This window comes from Oryzias latipes, chromosome 9, assembly GCF_053564925.1.
Source record: "Oryzias latipes strain Hd-rR chromosome 9, Olatipes_Hd-rR_3.1".
Taxonomy (NCBI): domain Eukaryota; kingdom Metazoa; phylum Chordata; class Actinopteri; order Beloniformes; family Adrianichthyidae; genus Oryzias; species Oryzias latipes.
The window spans coordinates 6,054,675-6,075,807 of NC_136245.1; the positions used below are offsets into that span (position 1 = coordinate 6,054,675).

Below are 21,133 nucleotides of genomic sequence, written 5' to 3' on the forward strand. Positions count from 1 at the left end.
AGTAACTTGGTCTGTTTTCTGTCCTCTAGTTTATCATCATTCCACTAGGGGCGGTAGAGTAGCTTTTTTTGCTCATTTCAAAACGGCTGCTTCCATGAAATCTAAAAAACACTTTAGGTGGGAGACGTATAGCCAATTTTCTAAATGTTATGGTGATAATAACTCATCTATTGTTATTTTTTTTAAATGACTACTTCCTCTATTGAAAGAATACAACATTTGTCATTAATTCTTTATGATACAGTTAGAGGATGTTAAAAATGTGTGGATTAAATTTGTGACAGTTGGCAAATATAGTGTTCTTTGTCTGAACACTCGTGCTAACATTTCTGCTTCTTAAACTAACTTTGTTGTGAGCTAAAACTTACTAAATCACACAACATAGCCTATCATTGCAATAATAATTTCTCAATTTGTTTTTGTGTGTATTTCATCGGAGGGATAAAAAAAATTTTAATTGAATTTTTTTGTTGATTCTTTGATGTAGTGGGCTTTGGGTTAAGTGAGAATCAAAAACATTTAGGAAGGGGGGGGGGGGGGGGGGGGCATGAGAGCTTCCATTTTTGCTTTGATATTCCACACCTCAGATGTTTGCATCTAGCTTTGTTAAACGGATATCTTATTAATTTATTTGTCTGCAGTCAGCTTAATTTAATGAAAGATTGCATTTGAAGGGGGGAGCACTTGGCAGCATATGCTGCAGGGACCTGCAGCAGAAGCAAGAGCGCCAGCTGCAGAAAACAGACAGGATGGTACAGCAGACGCACAGACACAACTCACTAGTGTGACACACAAGTAAATGGAAATCCATAAAGCTTAGTTATTCATTTATTTATTTTTTTAGAAAACTCCCACCAACAATGTTCCAGCTTGGGTATGTAAATATTTTATGGTTTAAAAAAGTCCTTGTTTGCAACAAGGCCAAAAAAAAAAATACAACAACCTAAACAGGGATGATATTCGGCGATGAGAAAAAAAAAACACATCAGAAAATTCCTGCAGAAGTCGTTTACAGAGTTTTGTTTTCAGGCTCCATTGCAAACTGTGCTATGCTGGCTACCCCCCCTTCCAAAAATAACCAAACACTGTAAGCCGCTCTGTGTCCCATCAGTACGGCCGCTTGGCTCAACATTCTGGATCAGATTTCTGTCAGGGTGGCACAAAGCGAGGAGATGAAGCTCAGCTGGGGTGTGAGGATGGGCAGATCTACCACTTAATACCACCTTGTGTTTTGGGTCCTGAGAGGAGCGCCCCCACAGCTGCCCTCCCTCATGCCTGTTTGTCAGTAACTGTCGATAAGTCTCACAGTCTCATTGCTTTCATCGGGAGTGGAAGAAAAGGCTGAAATAGGATGCTTCCTGCCCTTTAACACGCCAGAGGCTTCGTTAAGGGAACCTGTGAAATCAGTTTAATAGGCTGACATCACCCCTGGGCCTCCCTGACCCAGGCCTCATAAGACCCTCTCTCTTTTCTCTCTCTCTCTATTTCTTCATCCTCTTCCCACTTCTCCACCAAGTCTAATTTTACTTGTGTGAAATCTCCTCTTCTCTCTGCCATTTGATTTCCCATCTTTCTGTTTTCTCTTTCTGCTTCTGTATTTCACCCCTGCCCTGCTTGTTTTTTTATTACCTGTTTCTTCCAGGTTGCTCGCGTCTTTCAATTTCCTTCAGCCCATTTGACCTTCCCATATTTTACGTTTTTTTAACCCCCTTTCCCTTCCTGTATACTTTCACTATCACTCTGTTTCTTTAAATCTTTTACCGTTTCTTTCTTCTCTCCTCCTAAATCCTTTCTCCCTGCATTTTTTTTTTTTTTGCTTCAGCAGCAGCGTTTTGTAGTCAATCTAATGGCAGATGGCTCTATTTTTCACCCAGCTGACCTTGATGAAAATAGAAGAGCAGGCCAGTCTGAGGACGACCAAGAGTGTGCCTGAACCTACCTGACACTAGTGAATAAAATATAGCGTTGGCTTCCTGTTGAGGACGGCTGCTGAAAGGGAGATCACCCCGCCGCCTTATTTATTCCCTTTTCCTACCTCTTCAGACGCTTACGGCGGGTAAGTGACGTTAATGTGCATACCGGCTGTTTGAACCACCGACCACAGGTCAGCCACTTTAATAGATAGGTTCAACCCTCTCTCAGAGGAATAGCAGCCCGACGCCTCCATTAATGTAGAGCAGGAATGTAGCCATAAAACAGTACTTCCTCATGTAATCTCTTAGTGGGTTTCCTGGGATGCTGCAGGACGCTGGGGTTTTATGCTCTAGAAAATAGAAAAGCAAATCACAGTTCAATTCAATTAAATTTAGTCATAGAATTATTGAATAACTCTTTTAGCTTTTTGTCACAATTGAAGCATTGTTTTTAAAATATTAGATATACACTGTAGGTGCTTTTGGCAGAGGGTGTGCTTTCTGCTTTGTCTTCTCTTTTTTTTATATATATATTAGTATTTATGTATTGTGAATATTTTGTCTTTTGGATATTGTATGAGGAGTGAGTGTTCCCTGGGCTCAGTATGTGTGTGTGTGTGTGTGTGTGTGTGTGTGTGTGTGTGTGCTGTAGCACAGTCCTTACTCTGCCAGGATTGTTATGGCTGCCTATGGCTGTAGGCAGGCCTTGGGGGAAGCAGGCCTTCTCCTGGTGGGGATAAAAGCAGGAGGCATCTGGCTCCAGCGTAGCTCCAAAAACTAAAAGTAGCCTAAGATCCCCTTCTCCTACTTTAGCCAAACAAGCTGGACTAATCCCAACTATCAGGGGATGCTCTGTCAAAACAAGCAGCAGGGCCCTTAGGCAAGCCGATCCACTGAGCGTTGAAGAGCTGCACAGAAAGGGAGAGAGGGAAGGAGACGCTCCCATTAGCATAATGCCTCTTAGTAGCGAGCTGGTGTGTTGGCCTGACAGCCTGCGCACAGGGGCACAGCATCTCACAGGGGGTTTGGGCTCATAGACAGGGCAGAAGGGGCAGTAGGGGCAGTAGGGGCAGCACTGGAGATGTGGGAGCTTTCTGGTTTAAATCAGCAAGGGGCAGAAACCAAACCCAGTCTGCTGATGGCAGTTCCTCTTCCCCCCTCTCTCTGTGATATCTGTTCCTCTAGCTTATTTTTAGCAGCCTTCATCCTCTGAAGCAGGTTGAGTCCTCCTCTCTCTGAATATGTGGGCTTCTGCCCTCGGCTCACTGTCGTTCACCCAATTCACCAGCTACATCACTACCTCACATAGTTATTCTGGTGATGCTGTGTTGTGGCTACTGGGAAGCAAGTAGGAATTTGTGTCAGGAAACCAGAGACACACAAAGCAAAATGGATTTATGAACCTAATGGCATGCAAACTACATATATATATATTTTTTTACAAACTCATCTATCCTTATTGACAGATTTTTATACAGGACCAGCTTAAAAAGTGAGACCACACTTGTCCCAACTGTGTGTCGTTTAATTTTGCATATGCAGACTGGATAAATGAAACAAATGAGCTGAAGGTGTTATAAACCCTAATGGGAACATAATGGGGTTAGCTTAGGCCAAGTAATAATGAGTATCAATATAAGCAGACTAGCCCTTTATTAAAGTCTTACATCATCTGTAAGACATTTCATTTGAGAGGTTGCTTGTTGACAGTTTATGTGTGTATGTGCACGCGTGTGTTTGTAGCCCTCTTACCATAACCATTGTCTAATTATCTTGTTTTTTATTTTTCTGTGACCCAAGCTAGTCCTGTCATTGTTTTCAATAGTAGTCGCTCAGTAACAAACATAGATACACTATTTATGATTTATGACGCTCAGTTGGAGGCCACAACTTAACTAAAAGATCTTTTTAAAAACAGGAAACCCTGCTGGCTGTCTGCAGTCCAGTAAGCCCTGCTGGGATTGTACTTGGATGGGATCCAGTTGATTATCATTTCAGCCCTCTGTCACTCATAAGGAGGCAGGTTCACAGGCCCAATTATCTTTGAAAACCCAACCATGCAGGCTGGCTGTGATCAATGAGGCCAATGCCAGCGTCGATATGCTCCGAGTCAAGCCCATTGATCAGAAGATGCATATAGACAGACGTTGTGAGCTGTATAATGTCAGGAGGGCTGCTGGGTGAGAGGAAAAGGAGGGGAGGCGAAGCGGAGGTGTACGGAGGGTGTGTGATCTGAGGGGGCGTAGCTGCAGCTCTGAGCCTCAGGTGTGCAGCATCAGGAGTAAGAGGTGACAGTTTGGTGCGTCCCAAGGGACAAGATCAGGACCTTGCCTGACTCCCAGTTCCCAGCTCACAGGATCAGGGTGACACGCCACCGCAGCAGCCCCTCCCACAGCTGCCACCGCAATTAAGTCTGGCTCAGTTGCTGGCCTGAGTGCAATAAAACAAAGGGCACAACGAGCCTCTCACCTTATGCTCAGAGACTGATACACACACTCACACATGCACCCATGCAAGAAGGAAAGCTTCCCGCTGTCCTCTCCATTGTCAGAGAAACAAAACCCTCCAGCACAGAAACACGGTTGCATGTCAGTATTCTCAAACTCCGGGTGTTGTAGAGGCAAGAACTTTTTCTGTTTTAGATCCAACACCAAAAACAGATGCTGGTATTTAAAATGATGAAAGATTTTTCTCTGCACACTTTGTTTATGCTTTGTTTCCATTTTTTCCTTGAAATTTGTCAAATAAAGGGATATCTTATTCTATTCTGTCCTAGTAGGAGGGTTTTAGGGCAGATGAAATATTTATGGAAAATGTCCTGTTTTGTTACAGCCAGAATAGAATAGTATTCTTGTTCATTATATTTAAAAGTCATGATACTGAAAACACAATTTTTATACTCCAAGTTTTTACATTTATGCTTTAGTGACTGATTAAACTTGTGAAAAACCTGCTATTTTTTAATAAAGAATCGGACTAGATAAACTCCTGAGTCTTATCCTCAATTTCCTCATCATCCTTATCCTCAGTTTGTCTGCAGCTGAGTTGCTGGCATTGACCGTCTATGTACGGGTGTGCTTCTAGACATTGAATTTCTATGTTGTCCATGTTCACCTTTATCTGTGTGTAAATGTGTCAGTGGGTCTAAATACAGACTTTCTGTGTCAGCTTGGGAAGTGCAGTGTGGCTAAATATGTTCCCAAAAGGTCATTCACCTGTAAGTGTTACTTAACGCAGTTTATGCAGATGAAACACTGTTCAGTCTACAAAGGTATCCTGAGCCATTTCTGAAGCTTTGGGTCTTGAGTGAATCACTGTGAGGCAGTTTTTCAAAAATGTAAATAGTCTGAAACAGTTCATAACCTCACACAGAAGGGCCGGCCCACCAGAATCAGTCTACAAGTACAACAATAATTTATCAAGAACCAAGAACAAGATCCAAGATTTGTCTCTTATAAGCATTGTCTTTAGATTTCAACAACAAGCAAGAGAATAGACAAAAATGGCTTCTGTGGGATTTCATGATTTAAGACAAAATTAAGGCTCATCTTTTAAGGCTATGGGACCTGGGAATCACCATCTTCTTCTTACGTGATTTTGTATCTTGTTATTTCTCATATGAGATCCTACGTTGGGTTTAGGAACTTAAAAAGTGTGTCCATAGGTGACATGAATCCAGCTCCCCCCCTCAGGTGCTGCATGAAACTTTGTTCCAGCTGACTTCTCTGAGTCTAAAAAAAAGTTAAAACATCAATGTGTTGAAGATTAAACCAAGAATCCTTCACCGTTTTTTCAAGTGAACACTCACTGGAAATGCTTGATATCAGTAGCTGTAAAAAAGACAAAATCATTTTTGATTTGACTCAAAAAGATTGGGAAAATTACATTTCTTTACTGAATGAATTAATCGTTGAATCAAAGGGCCGATATCGTGCAAAATTGGAACGAAAATGAATTTTACGTGTAATATAGTGTCAATTCCTCACAAAAAAACAAGCCCTAAGCGGTATTTTGATCCATCCATCTCTGAGCATTCCTCTAAAAACCTACACCCTGAGCAGATAAGTCAGCAAAAAAGCTTTCATTTTATGTGCAAAATATGTACATCCACAAAAGTTTGGATGTTGTTTGTTTTCGTGGGTAAAACACAGGCACGCTAGCGAGGCCGACTGTAGTTTGATGTCATGAAATGGGCGGCACCCACAAGGATGAGTCTTCTTATTTTCGAGTAGGAAAATGAGCTGCAAAAATGCACAAATTTGTTTATCCCTCACTTCCTAAACATATGACAATTGTCTGTCTTTTTTTTAATATGTCAGGTTTTACTAAGGAGGGCAAAAGAAACAGAGTTTTGTTTTTAATAAGTATTATTCTTTTCTTTTTTTTTCTATTTCATCTGTCTTCCAGGACTTTTGGAAGTATGGCAACAAATATCTTGCTTTGTCTTTGCCTTTTTCCTCTTTTCACGGGCTCCCGGACCGCTACCCTTCCTTTGACCAATTTTTAAAAACTGCTTTGAATCATCACTTTATATCTACCAGTGTTGCTAGAAAGAGTCATTTAGAGACAACCAGACCCAGCAAAAAAAAAAAAAATTAATAATAATAATTAGCACTAATTAATCATCCATTATTAATTACTTCCTGATTTGATTGAAAGTTTAACTCAACACATTTTTATTGATTTTACATCCACCATATTTGCAGTCAGTCAGAGAAAAAACATGAAATAATGGAATCCTATTGAACTTTACTCACAAGCACAGATGTTTTGCTCAAATTCTAACAATGAAAAGTAAAGGTAAATAAAAAAAAACACAAATATTAAAACACTATTGGAGTTAGTTAAATTCAATAGCCTATTATATAAAAAAAGAAATTGTTCTTGTATTTTTATTTTTTAGCTATTTAGGTGAAGTAAACTAAAGCAAAAGTCCTTTGAAACCAAATAAAGGGATGTTGGATTTTTGAAAGCCTGTTCTTAGGAATATAAAATTTCCAAGCATTAAATAAAACATTAGGAACTAAATCAAGTATTACTTGAGATGAGTCCAAAGAGTATTTGTTGTTTTTGTGGTTGTGTATTAAAAGGAAATTTTGCGTAACACCAACAGTAAAAATGTTCCTCAAAAACAAATATTCATTCATAAAACAAATGATCTATTGTTTATATAATAATGTAACAAAAGTTGTTTTTCTGCCTCATTCTGTCTTTTCAGTGCAGCTTCACATTAGATCTGAAGTGAAATACATGACCTATCATTTAGGAAGGACTGGGAATAAAAATGTCTATAATATAAAAAAATGAATAATAAGCTTTACAATATTAGCATACGCTGAGCAAACTAAAGGAACAATCACTCAGGATTGTGTAATCACTCATGTGGCAGAGGTCACAACCTGCGCTCAAATTAAACACGAAAATGCAAAATAGCGATTCTGAGGATAAAAATGATCAGAATCAAAGGCGATACATACACATAAACACATACACACATACACACATATATATATATATATATATATATATATATATATATTAATAAAACATCTCATGACTGCAGGTGAGGAAGACGACAGGTGCCACTGTCTGTCACCTGCCTCTCCTCAGACCGCGCATTCCTGCTTGAATTTGTTTCAACCAGGAAATAAAAGCTTCCGAACCGATCCCAAAGCGGCCCAAATTATGTCCTTCCACCTCAAGCAAGGTTTGCCCACAAAGTCAGTATAAAAAACGCCCTATTGAGCTGGCAATGCTGCCTCTTTGTGAGTCTGGACTGGAATAGATCAGTGCAGATGGACGGGGGAAGACTAAACACCTTGACATGATTAATCTTATATCAGTTCAGAGATTTGGTGTGTTTTTTAATGACAGAGTAAAATAATGATGAACGTAAAATGTATACTAGACATTTTCATGAAGTATTCAGCTTAGGGCCCCTGGAAAGTTGGGGGCCCCAGGCGATCGCTTACCTTTACCTAATGGTAGGTCCGCCTCTGATATATATGGATATAGTTTACTCTAAAATGCTTTAATGAAGGCCATTACAGAAGCAAAGGCTAGAGTCTGTGAGGAGGCATTTTGGAAAGTCATTCGATGCTTCAGGAGTAGACAGCTACCAGTATTTTCTCAGTGTGGGTCGTTTGCCGTTGACCTCAATTAAGGTTATTGTTAAAAAGTTGAGGGAATACTTTCAGGATCCTTTGAATCCTACCCATAGGTCTCCCACTGAGGGAGTAGTGACTAGAGATCTAGGAGTGAGTAAGTTCATCGCCCATTCACCAAGTTAGTGAAAGAGTTACTCAGAGTAAGGCACTGGGGGCAAATGATATCCATTCTCAGTGTTATGGAGGAGTCTTGGATGACTCGCCTGTCCATAATCAAATGGCAATAGGGAACAGTGTGTTGTGTAATGGCAAAGTAGAGTTGTGCTCCTTTTTTTCAAGAATGGGGAGGTGGGTGTTCTCCAACTAAAAGTGGATCGCACCACTAAGCCTCCTTAGTGGAGGGTTCTGAAGAGCAGCATTTATCTAATAACTAAACCTCTGATTTATGAGAAACAGAGCAGTTTCAGTCCCAGTTGTGAAACAACAAAATATAGATATAGATAATCTTTACCCTCAAATGTTAAGAGAAACTGGAGGCTAAAGGAAATCGCCCCTCCACTTCTGCCTCGTACCGGTCAATCCGTGAAAATATTGTCTGACATTAAACTGGTCTGTGGCCTGAAAAAGGTTGGGGACCACTGATGTATGGAATCAGAGCCCCAGTTTGAAACGGCAGAGGTGAGTAACAAAAGTAATAACAGAAAAGAGTAGGCACATTTAGCCTTCTGGTTAATGGAAAACAGCCAACATGTTTCACCAACTGTTGGGATATTATCCTTTTTAACCCTTGTGCTGTCTTAGATGACCCCACCCTTACATTGACATGTGATTCCTACCATGACAAAGGTGGATAAAGGTGGAAAGATTTCATGTAATCCATGGACACCAGTGAAGATCACAAATCATTGAAGAAAAAAGGTTCAGAGCACTGTCTAGTAGGTCTAGATGACCCAACTCCCAATGTTAAAGTGCCTAGGATAGCACAAGGGTTACATGTGGGCATTCAAACAGGCAGCCATGATCAGCTTCCACTCCGCACCAGCATCAGCAGTTCACAGTGTCATCTTTCAATGCTGTAGCATCAAATTGTTAGAATTTAAAACTATTTTAAAAACGTTTGCTTCTTAATACAGCACTGCAAAATACATGGACCTGTTACCACAGCTGCACTCTCAGGAGAGTGAGTGTTAGCACGTGCCTGTGTGGGTGTGAATGGGGCAGTGCCATACATGATACAGACAGAAGAGAACTGTAAACACAGGCCTGTGAGGAGAAATGACTCACATCTCTGTTATGTTAGTCCTGTATTGAAAATGATTGTTTTTTATTTGATGTTTATTTCACATAGGCATTTTGTTCTATGGTGTTTATTGTTTTAATAATAATATTTCCTTGTGAAACGCCTGTGTGTTAAATTATAAAAGAAGAAATATCAATATCTACCAATTAGCAAAAAAAGATCAGATAAGTTTCTGGCTGTTTTTTTTGGAGTATTTTTTAATTGTTTGCTGTTTCAGCTCAATGTGTTACCACACTTCAAATGCTGTAATTTCTGCACAGTAGGGCACACCTGACTGTAAGGTGCACCATCAATTAATGGTCTTTATTCAAACTTATGTCTTATATAAGGCGCTGTCACAAGAACAGACAGACAGCTGGATAAAAATGCAGCAGGTTTATTAGCTTAGCTAAAAGTCCAAAAAGCTAAATCAGGGTCAAGCAGGCATGAGAGCATCAGATAAGAGACAGAGGTAATCAGGATCCAGGCAAGAGTCGGGGCAGGTGGCAGGCAAACAGAATCAAGGTCAGAAGACAGAAGATCAGGGGCCTCATTTATAAAACTTTGCGTAGGATTTGCGTCAGAAGTGGCGTACGGATGAAACATAGGACGTGCGTACGCACAGAAATATTCGGATTTATTAAACCGTGCGCACGCACATCCTACGCATCTTTCCCTTTATAAATCACAACCGATTCTAAATGCAGCGCAGCTTTTTGCGGCTTCATGACACGCCCATAGTTGCCCATAAATAGTCCGTGAAACGCCCACAAATGAATATTCATGGCTTGCTAAATCATGGCAAACACAGAGAGGAAATCAAAAAAACGTAACTTCACTCAATGTGAAGTAGAAGTTATCGTTGGCGAGGTGGAAAAGAGGATAAAACGTTGTTTGGAGGGAACAGTGTGGGCATTACTAATGCCAAAAAGGCACGTGAGTGGCAAACGGTGGCAGACGCCGTAAATGCTGTAGCCTCACAACCTCGGACCGTGGCCGACATAAAAAAGAAATGAAAGAAATGATCGGACATCAAAGTCGAGGCAAAAAAACGTCTAGCGCTGCATCGGCAGAGTGTGTCCGCCACGTGGGGGGGTGGGGGTGGGGGGACCGGAGCTGACCCCTCTTGATGAGAAACTGGCCGCTATTATTGGGGAATCCCTATTAAGTCCCCCTTATCGGCGTCCTCCTCCGCCTCAGTCACCTGACTGAGGCGGAGGGGCCCCCGACGCGCCAGGGTCAGGGTGACACAGGTAAGAGAAATAATTAAAATGAATGCAGTCAAGTCACATGTATGCAGGCTACACAATTATAGATTATTAATATAGAACAATTTTATTTTAGTTGCTGGGTGTTCCAGCGGGGCCAGTGGTTACGATGCTGCAGCTGAGCAGACGTCTGGACCCAGCGTCTCCACGGCACGCGGCTCTCAACCCTCCAGCAGTGGGCGTGTCCTCACCGATGCAGTCCTTGAAATGCAGAGGGAAGTCAGTAGTTCAATCAGAGAGGTGGCCAAGGAGTTGGGCGAAATCAAGACCGCCCTGACTGAAATAAACTGCACGATGAGGGAATTCTTAAATAAATAATATTTTCCACACCTCTTTTTCTTTATAAGCGACGCATCACTTCCAAACGCTGGCGCACAGCAGCAGCATTTGGCTCAAATGCGTGGGGATGGGGTTCAGGGTCGGGGCCAACACAGCAATCAGCGCCAGGGGGTAGAGGCACGTTTTTAAGCTGTGCCACATTGTGTAGCACAGCACATGCCAGCACGATTTGGCACACACTGTCACTTTCACGTGTTTCTTCCATCTGCCGACGGTGTCGCCATTTCTCATTTCACCCGTTTTTGTGCGTACGCCTGAGTTAGAGCTTGCGTGGAGGACCGCACATTTCCCCGTCAAGTTTGCTTTTTATAAATCTCAACTATTGCGTAGAGAGTGGCGTACGCCTTCTTTTTTGCATACGCAACGTTTATAAATGAGGCCCCAGGTCTGGAAATAACGCTCTCTACTGAAGGCAGAGTGGCACAAACAATACTTGGCACTGAGTGTGGATCAGATCAGTGTTTAAGTAGACTGTGATTGATTTGGCAAATGAGAGTCAGCTGTGGAGCACTCAGAAACTGCACGCTGGGGTTGCTGGGAGATGAAGTGCATTTAGTACTAGAGGGTGGAGACAGAGCTCTGAATTCCGACAGGCGCACCAAACTAAATGAGGCAAAATAATTAAAGATAGGTTCGTCAGTTACAGTAATTGCAGAGCTTGTAACTCCCAACCTTGATTGCAAACCAGAAATCAGATTGATAATGCTACACCAAACATTACTGTGACTATGCTAACTCCAAAAGTTATTAGTAACACATAAAAAAACAGCTTGACACTGCTACTCGTTAGGCCAATTAGCATATTTACTAATGTTTGCAACTCTTAAAAAAAAACAGACTGATACTGTTAAAACATACATTACTGTTACGCTAACTCCCAAAGTTGTAAATAACGTGTAAACATTAACGGTTGACACCTCTACCGGTTAGCCACCTTATGTAAGGGTTAATGGGCAACGAAGTGTGCGGTTATTACTTTTTAACGCAAGCCGTGGAAGCCTGAACCGTCTGACGCGAAGCGTTAAGAAGTAATAACCGCACACTTCGAGGCCATTAACCTACTTCTACCATGGTCAGCTACAACAGCAATACATATTAACCAGGTTTTAGTCCTTAATTCTTGTTTTTTTTTTTTCGATTTGGATCGCTTTTCTTACAAAAAGTGCCGCATCACGTAACATATAGTCCACGTCGCGCAGCACCACCGCTGCAGTCGAAATTCTGCGATATATATGTGCTGATCGTCCCGATGGGTTTAATAAAGCATCAGTTCAGAGAGAAAGTTCATCTCTTACTGCTTGTTTTTGTCCAGATGATGAAGCAAAAGGTTGTTTTAAAGAAACTGGCGCAGTGACACAAAACATTTAAGCTAGCTGACCGGAACTTCTTTTTTCACCGTGCAGTTATCAGGTTTTAATGCAAACCCAGCAGCCAATCATAATCGAGTATTCAACCGGACCATGGTTTAATTATAGTTATTTAGCCATCATGTATTTACAAAACACTCATCCTTGTTTGCAACTCTTGACATTTGGATATAGCACCATGTATGTCTCAAAATCACCACGACATCAGTCAACACAACCAGAATTACTCCATATGTAAGGATTATAAGGTGCTCTGTAGTTTTTTGAAATTGGTTTGAAAAAGCTTTTGCAAAAATAGTATATTACATGGTGCTTACAATACTGCAAAATAGAATATGATATTAAAGGATGAGGAGGCTGAGAACTCCCACAAATGTCTTTCTTTATGCTTCCTTGAAATTTTATGGATTAATTTAGTCTATGGAGTAAAAAAAAAAGGGAAAAAAATGATTCAACTGCAGTTTTTTCTGTCTTTTCTGTCTGTTTCATTACTAGTCATTACTTGTTTCTTTGCACTGTGGTGAGCATCCAATCTCCCACACCTTAGCTTAAGGAAATGTGTTTCCATTCAGCCACTAGGTCCCCAAAGAAGAATTGTTGTCTCAATAATGATGAACGATTATTGCCCTCAGATTGCTTTATGATGTATGGTCTCGTTAAAAGTAAAGAGACGATCCTTTCACTAAAGTGACCTTTCTGTACATCATTTTGATTGCAAAACTAATAATGGTCACATGACAGACTAGAATTGGAGGCTTCCCTTCTGCCTCGGCAGCACAGTGGAACTCAGTTCGATACATCATAATATGAACAAAGTGGTAAAAATAATAGAGTAGAGCTGCAACCCTTGTATATTATTGTCATTAGTAAACTTAGGCCAATGCTTCACCGGAGCATCAGTTTAAAAGACATGAGAAGGATACGAATAGTTAATCTCCATCAGATTTTAAAGATGCACACAGAGGTTGTTGTTGTTTTGTCTCTTTTGTTTCTAAATGTCGTCTTTATTCTTCAAGGACTTATTACGGTGGCCCAGAAGTGCAAATCACTCAATGAAAAAACATTCTAAAGATCTCGATAACTAAAAGAGCAAAAAAAAAAAAGTATAAAACAGCACATTTTAGAAAATCAAAACACAATTCCACAAAAATTAAAAACAATTCCAAAAAGATTAAATTGAAATAAGAATCAAACTTTTGGGAAAACAAGTAATTTTCAAAAATCAGAATGAATGTCCACATACTAATGCTTCACGATTACTAATGATTACTTTTATAAATAATAAGGGGCATGTCCAGTATCGCTTCATGCCATACTGTGTTGAAATGAGATCAAACATCATCTAATCAAAAATGTCCCATACCTATGCCTGTTCCTGTGTCTTTTGTTTAATTTTTTAATATTTAACTTATTTTCCGAAATTTTAGTTTGTTTGTTTGTTTCTGTTTATGGAAACTGGAAAAGGTGGGTATATGGGACATTGCAGATTGGATGATGATGTTTGTATTCATTTCAACTCAAAGTTATTTGGCACGAAGCAATACTGGATATTCTCTGTACTAAACACTTTTATTAGTATTCAGACATTGAAGATATATTTCACAAACATAACTTAAAAAGTCAAACAATTAGCAACGTTAATACCTACCTTTTCCAGGTTCCTCTTTTTGTTCTTTCATTTTGATTTTTTGGGAATTAATTATGCTTCCTAAAATGTTTCACTTTTATTTCGTTTAATTTTTTTGAAACAGTGTTTTGGTTTCTAGAACTTTGTTTTGATTTCTAAAATGTAATATTTTATAATTAATTGTTTTGCCTTTTTAATTGTTGTGATCTTTAATATTTTTTTGCACTTTGGTTTGATTCGATGTTTCAAAGCAAAGGTAACTTGTAGTGGCACAGGCACATTTACCTTCTTCTTCTTCATCTTATTTTGCCTAATTCTTATTAAAACAGTGGATTTAAAATACTTTTTAGTAGTGTAATTTATGCATTTTGCTCCGTGCATAAGGCCATTGGAAAGAAAGAGCGCCAAAGGCTAAAATTGAGTAGAATAGATCCAAGAAGGAGGTGAATGTAAATTAGTGGTGTAGGTGTTGAAAAGACAGGAGAGGACAAGACACGGAAGTCAAAAACCTTCTTCATGCAAATACCACCAGAAGGAAAAAAAAACAATCTTCATGAATTAATCCTTCCACTTCTCTTTTGCTAAAGGCACTCTTCATCCCCTGCTCGAGTCTTGCTTCTTCTTGTGTGAGGGAAATTAATTAGCTGTTTGTCATCCAGAGCTGAACGGTGTGGATTGTGAGCAAATTTAAGACTCAAAAGCTGACAGGTAGCAAAATAGACTGGAAAGAAGTGAAGGTTGGTTGGATGGATGACTGACAGGCTAAGAAGTAATTCACGACCTCCAAGAGGGAACTTTAGTCCAACCTCCAAGCCTGTCGTAAAAGAGACAGCAACTCGTTGGCTTGTGAAGATTGAAGACAAAAGATAGAAAAATCTACTTTTGGTGCGATTAAAGGCAGACAGGTGGTACTCTCATTCACTGAGCCTTAGGAAACACAGTCTAATGTTAGCCATGGCTGTTTTCATGGCCTCGGGCTACAGGAGGGACGGAGATAGCAGACAGCAGGTACTCACTGCCATGGGGTAGATTTAGCAACGGCCTGAAGCTTCTCATCTTGCCCTCCACACAAACACACTCCCCCACTCAGTTTTTTGATCTAGGCAGGTAACTTTCTCCAGCTGGTTCGCAAGGTAGTTTTTGGGGGTAGATTAAGTTGAATGTTTGGTCATGGGCCTGACAGGAACTTGGCAGCTCACCAGAGCAGCTGGCTTAACAAACGTTTTTCCCCTTTTTTTTCAGGAGTCATTCAGCTGCACAGACGTTAACAAAAAACTTCCCCAACACCCATCTTCGTTGAGAAATGAGACATGCTCTTAGTGTGTCATCATGTGCACACAAGTAAGTAAGTAAAGTGAAAAAGTAGTGGTGTGGCGTTCCATTTTGAGGCCTTGAAGCGTGTGCCGAGTCAAAATCTATCTATACACTTTTAGCGCACTTTTTTTTCTGGCAGTTTTATTCACAGGCTTTGTACAGAAATGCCACATACTTCAGTCATACCGACTTATTTACTACTAGAGCAAATGAAGCCTCACAAAGCTTTGCACAGGAGGGAACCATGTGGAATAAATGCTTCAATGCTTCATGAAGCTTCATCTGCCCATCGCTAATTAAAAAGAACCATATGTGCTGCTCTTGACTGTCGTTCCATTTTTGATCAGTTTCAGTCAGGTTTTTGCAGAGCTCACTCCACTGAAACAGCCCTTATCAGAGTCGCTAATGACATCCCGATGCAGAGTGATGCAGGAAAATGCTCTGTGCTACTGTTACTGGACTTGACCACAGCCTTTGACACTGTTGACCATTACGTCCTCTTGAACAGGCAAAAAAACTGGGTTGGGGTATCCGGTTCTGCTTTAAACTGGTTCTCCTCTTATCTAATTGGTAGATCTTTTCCTGTTGCTTTTTCCAAGTTTAAGTCCTCTTCTCCATCCCTCACTTCTGGTGTCCCACAAGGCTCAGTTTTGGGACCTTTATCGTTTATTTTATATCTGCTGCCCCTGGAGCATATTTTAAGTTCTTTTTAATGATATTTTTTATCTTTTTTATGCTGATGATATTCAGCTTTATGTCTCTTTTAACCCCAGGATGTTTTTAAAATATAGATTTTACGCAGGTGTCTAAATTCAGTCAAGAGTTGGATGAATGATAATTTTCACCAACTTAATGAAGACACAACTGAGGATCTAGTCTGTGCTCCTGACAGTTGCCTCCCCCAGATAGTCCAGGGGCTCTGTCCACTTGCTTTCCTTATCAAGCCGTCTGTCAGGAACCTTAGGGTAACTCTAAACCCGGTTTTATCCCTAGACTCTCACGTCGGCTCACTTGTTCGTTTTTGTTATCATCTTAAAAATATTGCTAAACTGAGTCCAATTGTGTCACGTTCTGAGATGGAAATGCTAATCCACACTTTTATATCGTCTCGTCTTGATTACAGCAAATCCATCTTCACATGTTTAAGCAAAAAATCTCTAGAACGGCTCCAGGTTGTCCAGAACGCTACTGCAAGGCTTTTAACTAATTCATCCAAGTTTTCAAAGGCATTGTTAATCCAACTGCACTGGCTCCCCATCCGCTACCGAGTGCATTTTAAAATCCTGGTTTTAACATACACAGCTTAATAGCCGAGCACCAGTCTACATAAAAGACATTTTGCAGCCGTACACTCCCAGTACGTCCCTGAGATCATGTGACCAGGGTTTGCTGGTTGTTAAGAGAACTTGTTTAAAGACTAAAGGTGACAGAGCCTTTGCTACAGTGGCTCCATCCCTCTGGAATTCCCTTCCTCTCAGCCTCAGATCTGCAGAATCAGTGTTGTAATTTTTATCTTGATAGGTCCCATACAAATAAAGTTTATTAATATTATTTTATTATGTGCAAATTGCAGAGCCATCCAATCTTTAGTGTGAGTTTTTCCAAAGTTACGTTGTGCTCAGATTTTAGACTAGGAATGTCAGAATCCAGGCTTTGAGGGCCGGTGTCCAACACGTTTTGCAACCAACCTGTTATTGAAGCTCCTTATTGGCTAAACATATATGATCCAGGTAATCAGCACCAGATAATGCAGAATTTCTGGAAAATCAGCATAAGGATGGCCCTTGAAGCCTAAGTTTGACACCTCTGGTTTGGAGTATCCAAAGTCACTCTAGAGAAGCCAGAAGATTTAGAAAGATGTGGTTTTAGATGAAGCCATAAACCACTAAATGGCTTGCCACAGAGGTGTCTGATCCCATGCCATGAGAGCCCCACTCGTTATTTCATTAGATCACCTGTTGCTAATTATCTGGAGGAAAGGTGTCCCACCAACGAGAAGAGCAATAACAGAGTTTGGAGACCCCTAAACTACATACAGACCTTTCTAAACAATTAAAACATTATGGAAAAGTGTCTTTATTTCCATCATTAAAAAAAACAAAAAATAGAATTAAAAAATAATAGATGTAGGGTCCAGTGTTGAACTGATTTCAAGTATTTGTTTATTTTTACAAAAATTGTGGTTCCAGCTCATAAATCCACAAAACTGAATTTCAGAAATAACCATTTACTTAAACATAAAATCCCAGAAGCATCGGTAATCACATCTCCATGTCTGTCTCTCCAAGTATTGCAAGCTCCACTCCGGCTGCAAAGGCCGCTTTCCGTCTCTACTTCTGTGTCTCTGTGACCCACATTACTTTGAAAGGGGAAAAAATAAAAACAAGAGTCAAACTAGGGGATTTTTTAATTATTAAATAAGAAAAACAAATTTGGGAGGCCCGATCAGGCTGTCTGCCTATCCTGCAGCGGCCCTCTTTCTGATGTCCAGCCAGCCGCCCATCGTAGCGATCACTATAGTCAATGGAAACATTAGTGATGCAGTGGCAAAATATATATGTACTTAAATGATTGCTTTAAACTACTTGTCTTATTTACAGTAAATATGTAACCGGAAGCATTTAAGTTTTATTTCCAATTGAAAATACTGGTTGTGTAAAAGGTCACAATTATTGTGAGGGAACAAATTACTACCGTATTTTCCGGACTATAAGTTGCTGCGGAGTATAAGTCGCACCAGCCCAAAAATGCATTATAAAGTAAAAAAAAAACACAGATAAGTCTCACTGGACTATAAGTTGCATTTGGACGGGAAATTTATTTGACAAAATCTGAGACCAAGATATAATAACTTGCACAACCTCATATGACACAATCATAGCAGAATGTTTATCTCATAATTTCACAGTAATTCTTTCTCATACTTATTTATTTATTCCTTTCATGAAGCATCATTGGCCAACTAATACTCTGTTTTCATCCTGTATTTGTAGAAACAGTTGTCATTTTTATTGCATTTCTGAATCTATGAAATCATTGGAAAATAGAATATTATGTTTTTAGCCTTCAAGATCTTCCTGTAAAAAAAGGTTTGCTGATTCTCTGAGTCACTTAACATACTCTTAACACTTAACATACCTCATACATCAAATTGACCCAGGAACATCATCTCTGTTCCTTACAAATATAGATAACAGGAGGGTTAACAATGTATTTATTTCAATTTATTTCTAATATAAGTCGCTGCGGAGTATAAGTCGCACCCCTTGCCAATCTATGAAAAAAAGGGCGACTTATAGTCCGGAAAATATGTTATTTTTTGGGGAACGAATTAGAATTTATTTTTTACCCATGTCAGGTCACGGGCTCCATACTGATGTACTTTAAGTACATTTGAGAATAAAAGTTCAATATTCCAAACTCAGAAGAGTGAATTTTTTTTTAGCAAAGATCAAAGTTCATGTCATGTCAGATCTGTAGCAGGTTTTAAATCAGGGAGTGGAAGCATGTTAGGATCCCTTCAGTCACACTGTTTCCCTTCAAAGATTACTGTTAACATGAACAGGTGGAATAACATCACAGATTAGGACAGCCTGTCATGGCAGAAATCAAAAAGTCAATGCCTTTCTGACTTGTTGTCAATTGTCATTGTGTTAATGTGCAGAGATACACAGAACTGAATCACATCTGATCCCATTAAACCTGTTAAACTTACATTTATGACCTATGGAGTTGACAAGCTTCACTGCAGTGCACTGCAGTAAGATGTGGTGAGTGAACATGCGGCCACTCATAAGTAGGACCCTCCAGGGGTATTAGTATTTTACTTTTGCAGTATAGTACTTTTGCAGTAAAGTATTGTTGGGGCCTAAAATGCCTGTTTTTGCGGCAGCTTTTGTGAAAATTTGCAACTAAATTTGCTATGTTTTTTTTATGTTTTGTTTCAAAAAGCAACTCAAAAGTATTTATTATGAAATTAACTTCACATTCTCATATTCCAACTCTACTTATTGTGGGGAAAATACAGCACATTAACATTTGACAATGTTGTGATTTCATTTAACATAGTAATTATGAAACTCAAAATGAACTTTTGCTCCTCCTTGCTCACAAACACCCAAATATCTGAGTATTGTTTAAATTTACTTAGAGACTAATGACATGCTGCAGGAAAAATTGATAAACTTAAATGAAAAAATAAAAAAAAGCATAAGAAGATCAAGCTTAAGATCTCCATGTCCTTAACATAATTCTTCTCTTTATCAATTTCAAAAGCATAATTAATGAGACGCTACATTCGCAGGTGGTGGACGATTATGATAAAAACCTAAAAGAAGAGAAGGCCCCTCCCTGCCGCAACCTGCTTGTCTGGTGCTGGTCCGATGTGAACAGCACCGGCTTATGACCCGCATTTTGCGCATTCTTTTTTTTTTCTTGTACTTGTCCTGTCCAACAGCTAGGCAGGCAGATGAGAGCTGAGGGCCTCTTGTGTTGGACATATTTTACTTTAACAAGAGGGGTTATTAATCTTCAGACAAACCAAAGGTGTGACTGAATAAACTCCTTTTGTAATTGAGGCCAAACTTTATTCATTTCAACCATGATTGAAAATCTTTGGTGTTGGACCGGACGGAAAAGGAAAGAAGGGAAGAAGAGGGAGGGATGTCAGGGGGGGGGGGGGATAGTGAGAGGGGGGGGGTAAGACCATGAAGCAGCATAGAGCAGCCAGGTTTACTGGTTGTTTATCATTACGGTACAGTTCAAATGTAGTACAAAAAGGGCGGGGCCTGTTCACACACACTCAAATATTATCAACACACCTGTTAGCTGCAAAAAATGTTCACATGTCAACATGTACACAAAACAGATAGTGTTCACGAACGCATACCTATGCCTTTAAACCTACTAGTGTGAAATCTTTCATTCATTCAATCATGCAAACTATAAGTGCAAAGTGAGCTAACACCTGTGCTCAGGTGAGTGTTTATGTTCTTTTAAAATGGATGGTGGAATGTGAAAAGAAGGAGGAGGAGCGCCCAGCCACCCCCACACCCAGACCCCCGCCGCAGCAGCAGCGGCAGCCGGAATTCCCCCAACGCCACACGGGAACAGGCAGGGAACAACCGCCCCCCGGGCGACCAAGACCGCCACCCAGGCCAGGGCCAGCAGGACCGCCGCGACGCCCCCAGAGCCAGAGAGCAGGGAGGCGCGGAGGGAAAGAGAGCGCCGCCCCAGCCCAGCCAGGAAAGCAGCCCCCCGCCGCGCCGGAAGAGCCCAACGCAGGGCCCCACCGGAGAAGGACGCCCACAGCCCCAGACGAGCACCCTACCACCACCCAGGAGTTCCGGGCATCCCCCCGCCCCAACCCCAGGTACGAGCCAGGACCCCCCAAGGGAGGCCACGCTCCGCACTCCAGGAAGCCACCCACCCGGCCCACGGTTGGTCCAGGGAGGAGCAAGGCAGGGGCCATTTTGCGCATTCTTGAATGCACCGGTGTGACGAACGGCCAATGCGAACGTAGCATTAGTCTGCAGCGCATCACTCCAGTGAATCAGCAAACCCCCCCCACCCTGTTTTCTCCACCTCCCTCCTGTGGACCAATGGAACCCCGCCTTTATCCGCTTTCTTACAAAAATGTTTCCAATAATATACATCTATACTAGTAATAATAATCATATATAATAATCAGTCCATTTGTGTTACGGTGGGGGTTGTGGGAGCACCCAGGTGCATAGAGGAGGAGGCAGGAGGTTCCAGGAGAACAAGGACTTTCATAACAGAAACCAAACTAGAAACCAAAATCCACTGCTGAGCAGGTCAGAGAAACTCAAAAACACGAAACACTTGAACTGGGGAACATCAAACTACAACAAACTACAGACTATGGAGCAGCACAGCAGGAAGGGAAAGCCTAGACTT

General features: G+C 40.7%; 1 long non-coding RNA gene across 2 annotated transcripts in view; it reads left to right on the forward strand.

Annotated features, from left to right (window-relative positions):
- Positions 1 to 1,310: 1,310 nt before the first annotated feature.
- LOC110015651 (uncharacterized) overlaps positions 1,311 to 21,133 on the forward strand; it is a 33,134-nt gene continuing 13,311 nt past the window's right edge. For both annotated transcript variants that reach the window (XR_002290894.3, XR_013657929.1), the window contains exon 1: positions 1,311 to 2,056. This is a non-coding gene — a long non-coding RNA (uncharacterized LOC110015651). The remainder of the gene's footprint in view (positions 2,057 to 21,133) is intronic.